We start from the raw sequence: 13,814 nt of genomic DNA, 5'->3' as shown, positions 1-13,814 counted from the left end.
TATACTATTCTCGAAAGATTATCCGTAAATTATTCGGGTGAAGTGCAACCCAAATGGACCATGCCGGGTCGGGTCAAGTACATACCAAATATAGTTATGGACTTAGACACTATATCCAACAGTCTCCCACTTGGATTAGTCTAATAACTATAGTTGCAAGTATGACTTCAGGAACCGATCAGTAACCATAGCTCTTTAAACTATGTTGAACTATGAAGCGCCATTTTAGATAAGTGATCATATAATCCTCTGTTCTAGATATCAGCCGGACAAATACATGTAACATGGTCTTGCTTATTGTCCAACATTTGTTTCCCGATTTCCGATTTGTTTGACATAGAACTTAACTGAACACATCAATTTAGTTCTGACCTGGCCCGGTACATAGGTCAAAACAAAATCATCGAGGGGCCCAGATATCGCTTCTAATCCGAGAAGGAACAGATAAACTTCGACTCATATGTTTGCTCTACTACTTGTTGAACTACACACAAAGGCACGGTTTATAACATCGAGTTAGCAATGCGTTTTCGTGCAATCAATGCATAACCAACTCATAGGCAACAAATCATATCTCTAGGTTTGAAGACTTATATGATATTACCGTCTCACGGTCACTCGAGATAAATTCCATGAAGTGATATAAGTGAGTGTGGGTTGAATCCAATACTCAGAACTTATGAGCACTCATGAGTGCTGTAGCCCCGCTTTGTCTAGCATCTTAGACCTCTACAAGCCAACCCATGACAGTCTTGATTCATATATACTTCCAACATATGACCGACTGTGGAGAGTTTGAATAATATGATATAAACCATAACATAATTATTCTGGAAGTCAAAACATGCAAAAAGAAATAATAGTAAACGATTGACAAGAGATAGCAACACTTTACTCATAAATAACAGCTTTTATTTATCATCAAATATCAATTACATTTTACAAATTTCAAGATTATCTAACTACTAAAACTAATATCATCCTTCAGCCCTATGCTCTGAGCATGCTGGAGATGCTTAGCCCGAGTCAGTCCCTTCGTGAGGGGATCTGTTGGGTTCTCATCCGATGATACCCTCTTTGCCACGAGGATTCCTTCTTCTATTCGATGTCTGATGAAGTGATATTTTCTGTCAATGTGTCTGGATCTCCCATGATCTCTTGGTTCCTTGGCTAAGGCAACCGCACTATTGCTGTCACAGAAAATCTCCATTGGCTCATTTATAGCTGGTACAACTCCAAGGTCTCCGATGAAGTTCTTTAGCCATATAGCCTCCTTTGCTGCCTCGCTTGCTGCTATATACTCTGATTCACAAGTGGAATCAGCCACTGTCTCCTGCTTGGAACTTTTCCAAGTAATTGCCCCTCCGTTTAGAGTAAAGACCCAGCCCGACTAAGAGCGGAAATTATCTCTGTCAGTCTGAAAGCTAGCATCACTGTACCCTACAACTCTCAAGTCCTCACTGCCACCGAGGGTAAGGACCCAGTCCTTAGTCCTCCGTAGGTACTTGAGGATATTCTTTACCGCAGTCCAGTGTGCCTTGCCAGGGTTCCCCTCATACCTACTAACCATGCTCAAAGCAAAGGCTACATCAGGTCGAGTACACGTCATAGCATACATGATCGATCCTACAGCTGAAGCATAAGGTATTCGACTCATTTCTGCTATCTCAGCCTCAGTACTAGGGCTTTGTGTCTTACTCAATATGGCGTTACTCTGGATGGGTAACTCTCCTTTCTTGGAGTTATGCATGTTGAACCTTTTCAACACTTTGTCCACATAGGTGCTTTGACTAAGTCCAATTAGTCTTTTACTCCTGTTTCTCAAAATCCTTATCCCTAGGATATAGGCAGCTTCTCCAAGGTCCTTCATAGCGAAACACTTCCCAAGCCAGGACTTTACTTCCTGCAGGGTTGGGATGTCATTTCCTATGAGTAGTATGTCATCCACATACAGTACCAAAAATATGACTATACTCCCACTAGCCTTGATATAGACACAAGATGCATCTTCACTCCTTGAAAAGCCAAATTCTTTGACTTTCACATCAAAGCAAAGATTCCATTTGCGAGGTGCCTGTTTTAATCCATAAATGGATTTCTCGAGCTTACACACTCTACTGGGGTACTCTGTACTGACAAAACCCTCTGGCTGAACCATGTAAACATCTTCAGCCAAGTTTCCATTAAGGAAAGTGGTTTTGACATCCATTTGCCATATTTCATTATCATGAAACGCAACAATGGCTAACATAACCCTAATAGACTTAATCTTGGCCACTGGTGAAAAGGTCTCATCATAATCAACTCCCGGAGTTTGAGAATTACCCTTTGCAACCAGTCGTGCCTTATAAGTGTGTACATTACCATCCATGTCGATCTTCTTCTTGAAGATCCATTTGCACCCAACTATCTTACGATCAGGTACATTGTCAACCAAGTTCCAAACTTGATTGTCATACATGGACTGCCATTGCTTCCGTGTAGCTGTTAGGCTCATCCAGATTTACCAGTGTGTTATCACTGATAATTGTCTCACCTTCTGCAGTAATATGAAAACCATAATAATGCTCATGTGCATTCCTAACTCTGGTGGAACGCCTCAAAGGTATAGATTCTTCAGTCGGCTCAACAGGAGTTTCCTCCTCAGGTTGAGGGCTAGGGTTTGAGGTTCCTTCACCACTTGACTCTTGAATTTCCTCAAGGTCAATTTGCCTCCCACTGTCTCCTTGGCTCATGAATTCTCCCTCTCGAAAGAATCCTCTTCTTGCTACAAAGACCACATTATCACTGGGTCTGTAGAAGTTGTAACCAAAGGATTTCTGTGGGTAGCCGATGAAAATACACCTTTCGCTTCGGGGTTCGAGCTTATCGTGAGTCTCGCGTCTCACGAAAGCCTCGCAACCCCAAATCTTGATGTGGTCTAGATTGGGAACTTTTCCAGTCCACAAATCGTGAGGTGTTTTGGCAACCTTCTTTGTAGGGACTAGATTAAGGATATGGGCGGCAGTCTCTAAGGCATACCCCCAAAATAAGATTGGTAGCGAAGCTCGACTCATCATGGAACGAACCATGTCCAAAAAGGTCCGATTGCGCCTCTCAGCTACACCATTCAACTATGATGTCCTAGGAGGTGTCAATTGTGAGACAATCCCACATTCCTTAAGATGGTCAAGGAACTCAGTACTAAGATACTCACCACCACGATCGGATCGAAGCATCTTAATGTTCCTGCCCAACTGATTCTCCACTTCTTGCTTAAACTCTTTGAATTTCTCAAAGGTTTCTGACTTATGCTTGATTAGGTAGACATATCCATATCTACTAAAATCATCAGTAAAAGTCACATAGAACCGATTAGCATCTCTTGTGGCGGTTCTGAAGGGTCCACACACATCCGTGTGTATGAGGTCCAACAAACCTTCACCCCTAGCACAAGTGCCAGTAAAAGGTGACTTTGTCATTTTACCAAGCAAACAAGATTCACAACTATCATCTGACTTTAGGTCAAATGACTCCAAGACTCCATCCTTTTGGAGTTGGCCTATGCGTTTCTTGCTTACATGTACAAGACGACAATGCCATAAGGATGCTTTATCTAAGCTAGTGGAAGAGTTAATACACAATACATTATTTCCTAGATTATCTACAACAGATACAGTTTCATACACGCCATCACAAGGTAATGCTTTAAAATAAAGAACATTATTAAAGAAAGCATCAATACTACCATTATTATTATCAAAATAAAAGGTAAAACCTTGTTTATACAATGCATGAAAGGAAATAACATTTCTTGCCATTTCTGGCGAATAATAACATTTATTCAAATCTAATGTAAACCCACTATTTAGCACTAAGGAATAAACTCCTATCTTGGTGACAGGTGAAGCTTTCATGCTTCCCATGATCAAGTTTATCTTTCCCTGCTCCACATTCTCACTTCTTTTTAGTCCCTGCAAATCGCAAAATATGTGAATACCACAACCTGTATCAAGGACCCAAGACTTAGAATGAGGTGAGTTATTAGACAATATGGTGTATATACCTGCATGGTTGGGTTTTACTTTCCCATCCTTCAAATCTTGCTGCTACTTTGGGCAGTTTCGCTTCCAGTGCAACTTTTCATGGCAATAGAAGCATTCAGCCTCATTAGGGTTAGCAGAAGGAGTGACAAAACCTTTCTTGGTTTTGCTTGAAGAGGAGCCTTCAAGGGTCTTACCCTTGGTACCCATAGAAGGGTTCTTTCTCTTCTTCCCTTTGCCATGCCCGATTGCCAAGACATTGGCCGCAGTTGGAGTAGGAGTAGGAGTAGTAACAACCGACTTACCCTTTAGACCACTTTCGGCGGTCTTCAAGAGTCCTTGAAGTTTGCTGAGGGTGACTTCTTCCTTGTTCATGTGATATGTCATGCGGAATTGATCATAACACAATGGCAAGGAGTGCAAAATGATGTCTATTGCTAACTCCTCAGGGAAGTTCACATTCAGCTTCAGTAAACGGTCCACATACCTTTGCATTTTCTGCATGTGGCCCGTGATGGGTTCACCATCCTTCATTCGGGTTGTTATCATGGAGGAGATTATTTCATATCGCTCTTGACGAGCACTTTGATGGTAGCGGTCCATCAAGTCCTAGTGCATCTCAAAAGGATAATAGTCCTCATAGGACTTTTGGAGCTCGGCTGTCATGGTCGCCATCATGATGCATGCCACTTTTGTAGCATCTCTTTCATGTACATCTGAAAAGAAGAGGGAATAGATTAGATTAGATATAGAGATAGTCCTTAACAAAACACTTAAATGTAGTATTAAGGCTAGGACCCAACACAATATTTTATAACTTAGAAGAGGGATGCCGTAATCTAAGCTATAAGATATTTGAAGGTAGGTGAATGACGATTCACCAATTTCCACCATGAAAAACGAAATATTTAATTAGGTTTTAATTGGTTTAGAAACTCCTAGATTATTTGAGATTCATTGAACTTTCTTCAATGTCATGTTTCAATGTCGAGTGTGCCCTTCAAGTTTTGTGACTGGGATGCCGAGCATCACAAAACAAGGTGTGAAGTAACCATGCAAATTACTTGGTACCCTTAATGTATTACCCCTCAATCGATGTGCCGGTTAACCACACACGCTCCATCGATACTATGATAAACATTAAGTCACCCTTTACCTACCTTGTTAAGTTCAAGTTAGTGTGCCGGTTAACCACACACACTCCACTAACGACTCAAACAAAGTGTAAAGTGTAATTTCATGGATTAGCACCTTATTCACATTTTCCTAAAATAACTAAGATCGGGAATTCAATAAAGTTTAGTTACTTTAGTATTATCATTATACTTTTAATGAGAGTTTATAAGTCCTTGTCCTACCCGTTCGGCTAACGACCCTCCACCGATCAAGGAAGCGGTGGGTGAGAGTGGACACCAATTAAGTTGCCATTTTATAGGCAACAACCTTATACCCCCCTTATAGACCGGCTTCGTGAATGAGGTGTACTAGCGGTAAGATGAATTGATCTTATACATATATAAATATTATCAAACTTATAATATTATAAAGTATAAGGGTTGAATTTTAACTTTTAAAATTCTAGGGGTTGGAACTAAAGTTTTTAATATGACTTTACATGTTCCAAAACTTGAGGGCAAGTTTTATAAACTTTCAAAACTTTTCATTTCTCATAACTTATGAGTTAATGGTTATTAAAAATGAAGACTCTTCATTTTTTGTAACCTATGTGTTCTTTTAATGGTTATTTATAAATGTGACTTTTGGTTATCCATAACTTAAGAACTAGTTATGGACTCCATTAAAACACATAAAGATCAAGAATTAATCTAATCAATTAATAGCACGTAATTTCTATGATCTTCTAAACTCATATGTTTATGAGTGTTCATATCAAAAATTTCAAGAATCGTAAGTACATATACAAAACTTGAAATTTTGACACGAGCTTTTGAACAAAACTTCGATTTTTCAAGTTTTTTTTTTTTTTTTTTTTTTTTTTTTGCATCAAGTATCAAATAAACAAACCAGGCTCTGATACCACTGATGGGTTTTGAGCATTCTCACACTCTTATGGTGTACATGCAACCCTAGAAACCTTGGATCTATGTTTGACTAAGATACATGCAAATAATTATTTTTCCAAGGTTCTTATCCTAACTAGCATGACATGGGATACTTGAATCAAATAAAACTAGTAGAATTACTTACCTTATCGTAGTAGTTGATTGCTTGGAGTTTGAGAGCCTAACACCAATAATGTGGATGCCTCAAATGGAAGTCACAAATCACCACAAACTTGGAAAGTTGAGAGAATAGTCACAAACTTCTTGAAATCGGCCCTCTTGGTTTACACACATCAACTAGTGCAATTTCAAGAACCAAAGCCACCTTTATATAGTGTGGTGGATTAGGGTTACATCCATGTAAACCCTAATACCCATGTCTTTTCATTTCCATGAGATCCATGGGTTAAATCTCCATGGAGTATCCATGGACTTTCCATGCAAGCCTAGCCCATTCCAAATAAGCATTAGCCCACACTATATAAATACAAGAGCCCATATTTAATTAGTCATACTTTTGATCTCTAAATTAATTCTAAATTAATTATAGATCAACACTAATTAAATAATATGATTTTATATTAATATATTAGAACTTATAATATATTAATAAATCATAACTTATACTATTCTCAAAAGATTATCCGTAAATTGTTCGGGTGAAGTGCAACCCAAATGGACCATGCCGGGTCGGGTCAAGTACATACCAAATATAGTTATGGACTTAGACACTATATCCAACAGTCTCCCACTTGGATAAGTCTAATAACTATAGTTGCAAGTATGACTTCAGGAACCGATCAGGAATCGTAGCTCTTTAAACTATGTTGAACTATGAAGCGCCATTTTAGATAAGTGATCATATAATCCTCTGTTCTAGATATCAGCCGGACAAATACATGTAACATGGTCTTGCTTATTGTCCAACATTTGTTTCCCGATTTCCGATTTGTTTGACATAGAACTTAACTGAACACATCAATTTAGTTCTGATCTGGCCCGGTACATAGGTCAAAACAAAATCATCGAGGGGCCCAGATATCGCTTCTAATCCTAGAAGGAACAGATAAACTTCGACTCATATGTTTGCTCTACTACTTGTTGAACTACACACAAAGGCACGGTTTATAACATCGAGTTAGCAATGCGTTTTCGTGCAATCAATGCATAACCAACTCATAGGCAACAAATCATATCTCTAGGTTTGAAGACTTATATGATATTACCGTCTCACGATCACTCGAGATAAATTCCATGAAGTGATATAAGTGAGTGTGGGTTGAATCCAATACTCAGAACTTATGAGCACTCATGAGTGCTGTAGCCCCGCTTTGTCTAGCATCTTAGACCTCTACAAGCCAACCCATGACAGTCTTGATTCATATCTACTTCCAACATATGACCGACTGTGGAGAGTTTGAATAATATGATATAAACCATAACATAATTATTCTGGAAGTCAAAACATGCAAAAAGAAATAATAGTAAACGATTTACAAGAGATAGCAACACTTTACTCATAAATAACAGCTTTTATTTATCATCAAATGTCAATTACATTTTAAAAATTTCAAGATTATCTAACTACTAAAACTAATATCATCCTTTAGCCCTATGCTCCGAGCATGCTGGAGATGCTTAGCCCGAGTCAGTCCCTTCGTGAGGGGATTTGCTGGGTTCTCATCCGATGATACCCTCTTTGCCACGAGGATTCCTTCTTCTATTCGATGTCTGATGAAGTGATATTTTCTGTCAATGTGTCTGGATCTCCCATGATCTCTTGGTTCCTTGGCTAAGGCAACCGCACTATTGCTGTCACAGAAAATCTCCATTGGCTCCTTTATAGCTGGTACAACTCCAAGGTCTCCGATGAAGTTCTTTAGCCATATAGCCTCCTTTGCTGCCTCGCTTGCTGCTATATACTCTGATTCCCAAGTGGAATCAGCCACTGTCTCCTGCTTGGAACTCTTCCAAGTAATTGCCCCTCCGTTTAGAGTAAAAACCCAGCCCGAATGAGAGCGGAAATTATCTCTGTCAGTCTGAAAGCTAGCATCACTGTACCCTACAACTCTCAAGTCCTCACTGCCACCGAGGGTAAGGACCCAGTCCTTAGTCCTCCGTAGGTACATGAGGATATTCTTTACCGCAGTCCAGTGTGCCTTGCCAGGGTTCCCCTGATACCTGCTAACCATGCTCAAAGCAAAGGCTACATCAGGTCGAGTACAAGTCATAGCATACATGATCGATCCTATAGCTGAAGCATAAGGTATTCGACTCATTTCTGCTATCTCAGCCTCAGTACTAAGGCTTTGTGTCTTACTCAATCTGGCGTTACTCTGGATGGGTAACTCTCCTTTCTTGGAGTTATGCATGTTGAACCTTTTCAACACTTTGTCCACATAGGTGCTTTGACTAAGTCCAATTAGTCTTTTACTCATGTTTCTCAAAATCCTTATCCCTAGGATATAGGCAGCTTCTCCAAGGTCCTTCATAGCGAAACACTTCCCAAGCCAGGACTTTACTTCCTGCAGGGTTGGGATGTCATTTCCTATGAGTAGTATGTCATCCACATACAGTACCAAAAAGCTGACTATACTCCCACTAGCCTTGATATAGACACAAGATGCATCTTCACTCCTTGAAAAGCCAAATTCTTTGACTTTCTCATCAAAGCAAAGATTCCATCTGCGAGGTGCCTGTTTTAATCCATAAATGGATTTCTCGAGCTTACATACTCTACTGGGGTACTCTGTACTGACAAAACCCTCTGGCTGAACCATGTAAACATCTTCAGCCAAGTTTCCATTAAGGAAAGCGGTTTTGACATCCATTTGCCATATTTCATAATCATGAAATGCAGCAATGGCTAACAAAACCCTAATAGACTTAATCTTGGCCACTGGTGAAAAGGTCTCATCACAATCAACTCCCGGAGTTTGAGAATAACCCTTTGCAACCAGTCGTGCCTTATAAGTGTGTACATTACCATCCATGTCGGTCTTCTTCTTGAAGATCCATTTGCACCCAACTATCTTACGATCAGGTACATTGTCAACCAAGTTCCAAACTTGATTGTCATACATGGACTGCCATGGCTTCCGTGTAGCTGTTAGGCTCATCCAGATTTACCAGTGTGTTATCACTGATACATGTCTCACCTTCTGCAGTAATATGAAAACCATAATAATGGTCAGGTGCATTCCTAACTCTGGTGGAACGCCTCAAAGGTATAGATTCTTCAGTCGGCTCAACAGGAGTTTCCTCCTCAGGTTGAGGGCTAGGGTTTAAGGTTCCTTCACCACTTGACTCTTGAATTTCCTCAAGGTCAATTTGCCTCCCACTGTCTCCTTGGCTCATGAAATCTCCCTCTCGAAAGAATCCTCTTCTTGCTACAAAGACCACATTATCACTGGGTCTGTAGAAGATGTAACCAAAGGATTTCTGTGGGTAGCCGATGAAAATACACCTTTCTCTTCGGGGTTCGAGCTTATCGTGAGTCTCGCGTCTCACGAAAGCCTCGCAACCCCAAATCTTGATGTGGTCTAGATTGGGAACTTTTCCAGTCCACAAATCGTGAGGTGTTTTGGCAACCTTCTTTGTAGGGACTAGATTAAGGATATGGGCGGCAGTCTCTAAGGCATACCCCCAAAATAAGATTGGTAGCGAAGCTCGACTCATCATGGAACGAACCATGTCCAACAAGGTCCGATTGCGCCTCTCAGCTACACCATTCAACTGTGCTGTCCTAGGAGGTGTCAATTGTGAGACAATCCCACATTCCTTAAGATGGTCAAGGAACTCAGTACTAAGATACTCACCACCACGATCGGATCGAAGCATCTTAATGTTCCTGCCCAACTGATTCTCCAGTTCTTGCTTAAACTCTTTGAATTTCTCAAAGGTTTCTGACTTATGCTTGATTAGGTAGACATATCCATATCTACTAAAATCATCAGTAAAAGTTACATAGAACCGATTAGCCTCTCTTGTGGCGGTTCTGAAGGGTCCACACACATCCGTGTGTATGAGGTCCAACAAACCTTCACCCCTAGCACAAGTGCCAGTAAAAGGTGACTTTGTCATTTTACCAAGCAAACAAGATTCACAACTATCATCTGACTTTAGGTCAAATGACTCCAAGACTCCATCCTTTTGGAGTTGGCCTATGCGTTTCTTGCTTACATGTCCAAGACGACAATGCCATAAGGATGCTTTATCTAAGCTAGTGGAAGAGTTAATACACAATACATTATTTCCTAGATTATCTACAATAGATACAGTTTCATACACGCCATCACAAGGTAATGCTTTAAAATAAAGAACATTATTAAAGAAAGCATCAATACTACCATTATTATTATCAAAATAAAAGGTAAAACCTTGTTTATACAATGCATGAAAGGAAATAACATTTCTTGCCATTTCTGGCGAATATTAACATTTATTCAACTCTAATGTAAACCCACTATTTAGCACTAAGGAATAAACTCATATCTTGGTGACTGGTGAAGCTTTCCTGTTTCCCATGATCAAGTTTATCTTTCCCTGCTCCACATTCTCACTTATTTTTAGTCCCTGCAAATCACAACATATGTGAATACCACAACCTATATCAAGGACCCAAGACTTAGAATGAGGTGAGTTATTAGACAATATAGTGTATATACCTACATGGTTGGGTTTTACTTTCCCATCCTTCAAATCTTGCTGCTACTTTGGGCAGTTTCGCTTCCAGTGCGACTTTTCATGGCAATAGAAGCATTCAGCCTCATTAGGGTTAGCAGAAGGAGTGACAAAACCTTTCTTGGTTTTGCTTGAAGAGGAGCCTTCAAGGGTCTTACCCTTGGTACCCTTAGAAGGGTTCTTTCTCTTCTTCCCTTTGCCATGCCCGATTGCCAAGACATTGGCCGCAGTTGGAGTAGGAGTAGGAGTAGTAACAACCGACTTAGCCTTTCGACCACTTTCGGCGGTCTTCAAGAGTCCTTGAAGTTTGCTGAGGGTGACTTCTTCCTTGTTAATGTGATATGTCATGCGGAATTGATCATAACACGATGGCAAGGAGTGCAAAATGATGTCTATTGCTAACTCCTCAGGGAAGTTCACATTCAGCTTCAGTAAATGGTCCACATACCTTTGCATTTTCTGCATGTGGCCCGTGATGGGTTCACCATCCTTCATTCGGGTTGTTATCATGGAGGATATTATTTCATATCGCTCTTGACGAGCACTTTGATGGTAGCGGTCCATCAAGTCCTGTCGCATCTCAAAAGGATAATAGTACTCATAGGACTTTTGGAGCTCGGCTGTCATGGTCGCCATCATGATGCATGCCACTTTTGTAGCATCTCTTTCATGTACCTCATATTCAGCAAGCTCTTCGGGAGTAGCAGTTGGCTCGGGTACCTTCAGCTCCTTGTCGAGAACATATTCTTTGTTCTCATACCGAGTGACCATCCTGATGTTTCTGATCCAATCTGTAAAGTTGGACCCATCAAAGATGACTCTCCCACAAAGATTCATGAGAGAGAAGGAGCTAGTAGGGTTTGAGCCAGAAGCATTGTTAATGGAAGACATCTGAAAAGAAGAGGGAATAGATTAGATTAGATATAGAGATAGTCCTTAACAAAACACCCAAATGTAATATTAAGGCTAGGACCCATTACAATATTTTATAACTTAGAAGAGGGATGCCGTAATCTAAGCTATAAGATATTTGAAGGTAGGTGAATAACGATTCACCAATTTCCACCATGAAAAACGAAATATTTAATTAGGTTTTAATTGGTTTAGAAACTCCTAGATTCTTTGAGATTCATTGAACTTTCTTCAATGGCATGTTTCAATGTCGAGTGTGCCCTTCAAGTTTTGTGACTGGGATGCCGAGGATCACAAAACAAGGTGTGAAGTAACCATGCAAATTACTTGGTACCCTTAATGTATTACCCCTCAATCGATGTGCCGGTTAACCACACACGCTCCATCGATACTATGATAAACATTAAGTCATCCTTTACCTACCTTGTTAAGTTCAAGTTAGTGTGTCGGTTAACCACACACGCTCCACTAACGACTTAAACAAAGTGTAAAGTGTAATTTCATGGATTAGCACCTTATTCACATTTTCCTAAAATAACTAAGATTGGGAATTCAATAAAGTTTAGTTACTTTAGTATTATCATTATACTTTTAATGAGAATTTATAAGTCCTTGTCCTACCCGTTCGGCTAACGACCCTCCACCGATCAAGGAAGCGGTGGGTGAGAGTGGACACCCATTAAGTTGCCATTTTATAGGCAACAACCTTATACCCCCCTTATAGACCGGCTTCGTGAATGAGGTGTACTAGCGGTAAGATGACTTGATCTTATACATATATAAATATTATTAAACTTATAATATTATAAAGTATAAGGGTTGAATTTTAACTTTTAAAATTCTAGGGGTTGGAACTAAAGTTTTTAATATGACTTTACATGTTCCAAAACTTGAGGGCAAGTTTTATAAACTTTCAAAACTTTTCATTTCTCATAACTTATGAGTTAATGGTTATTAAAAATGAAGACTCTTCATTTTTTGTAACCTATGTTTTCTTTTAATGGTTATTTATAAATGTGACTTTTGGTTATCCATAACTTAAGAACTAGTTATGGACTCCATTAAAACACATAAAGATCAAGAATTAATCTAATCAATTATTAGCACATAATTTCTATGATCTTCTAAACTCATATGTTTATGAGTGTTCATATCAAAAATTTGAAGAATCGTAAGTACATATACAAAACTTGAAATTTTGACACGAGCTTTTAAACAAAACTTTGATTTTTAATTTTTTTTTTTTGCATCAAGTATCAAATAAACAAACCAGGCTCTGATACCACTGATGGGTTTTGAGCATTCTCACACTCCTATGGTGTACATGCAACCCTAGAAACCTTGGATCTATGTTTGACTAAGATACATGCAAATAATTATTTTTCCAAGGTTCTTATCCTAACTAGCATGGCATGGGATACTTGAATCAAATAAAACTAGTAGAATTACTTACCTTGTAGTAGTAGTTGATTGCTTGGAGTTTGAGAGCCTAGCACCAATAATGTGGATGCCTCAAATGGAAGTCACAAATCACCACAAACTTGGAAACTTGAGAGAATAGTCACAAACTTCTTGAAATCGGCCCTCTTGGTTTACATACATCAACTAGTGCAACTTCTTGAAATCGGCCCTCTTGAAATCGGCCCTCTTGAAATCGGCCCTCTTGGTTTACACACATAACTTATACTATTCTCAAAAGATTATCCGTAAATTGTTCGGGTGAAGTTCAACCCAAATGGACCATGCCGGGTCGGGTCAAGTACATACCAAATATAGTTATGGACTTAGTCACTATATCCAACAGGATGTACTTGACCCGATAGTAGCTTGGTCCTTTTGGGTTGCCTTCACCAGTGCAATTTGATAGGATGGACTTTTGAGAATAAGGTTATTTATGATTTATTAATATATTGTAGGTATAATATATTAATATATGGAATCATATTATTTAATTAGTATTGATCAAGAATTAATTTGGAATTAATTTTGTGGTCAAAAAAGACTAGTTAAATATATGGGGATTGATTATGTAAATCAATGATTCTTGTAGTGTGGGCCATGATTATTTAGATGGGCTAAACCAATAAGTTAATCCATGGATAGTCCATGGAGGTTAAACCCATGGAGCATTAGA

This window comes from Lactuca virosa, chromosome 3 (assembly GCF_052849685.1).
Source record: "Lactuca virosa cultivar CGN04683 chromosome 3, Lactuca_virosa_CGN04683_v6, whole genome shotgun sequence".
Taxonomy (NCBI): domain Eukaryota; kingdom Viridiplantae; phylum Streptophyta; class Magnoliopsida; order Asterales; family Asteraceae; genus Lactuca; species Lactuca virosa.
The sequence above is the reverse complement of the archived record's forward strand: the minus strand, read 5'-3'. Positions refer to the sequence as shown.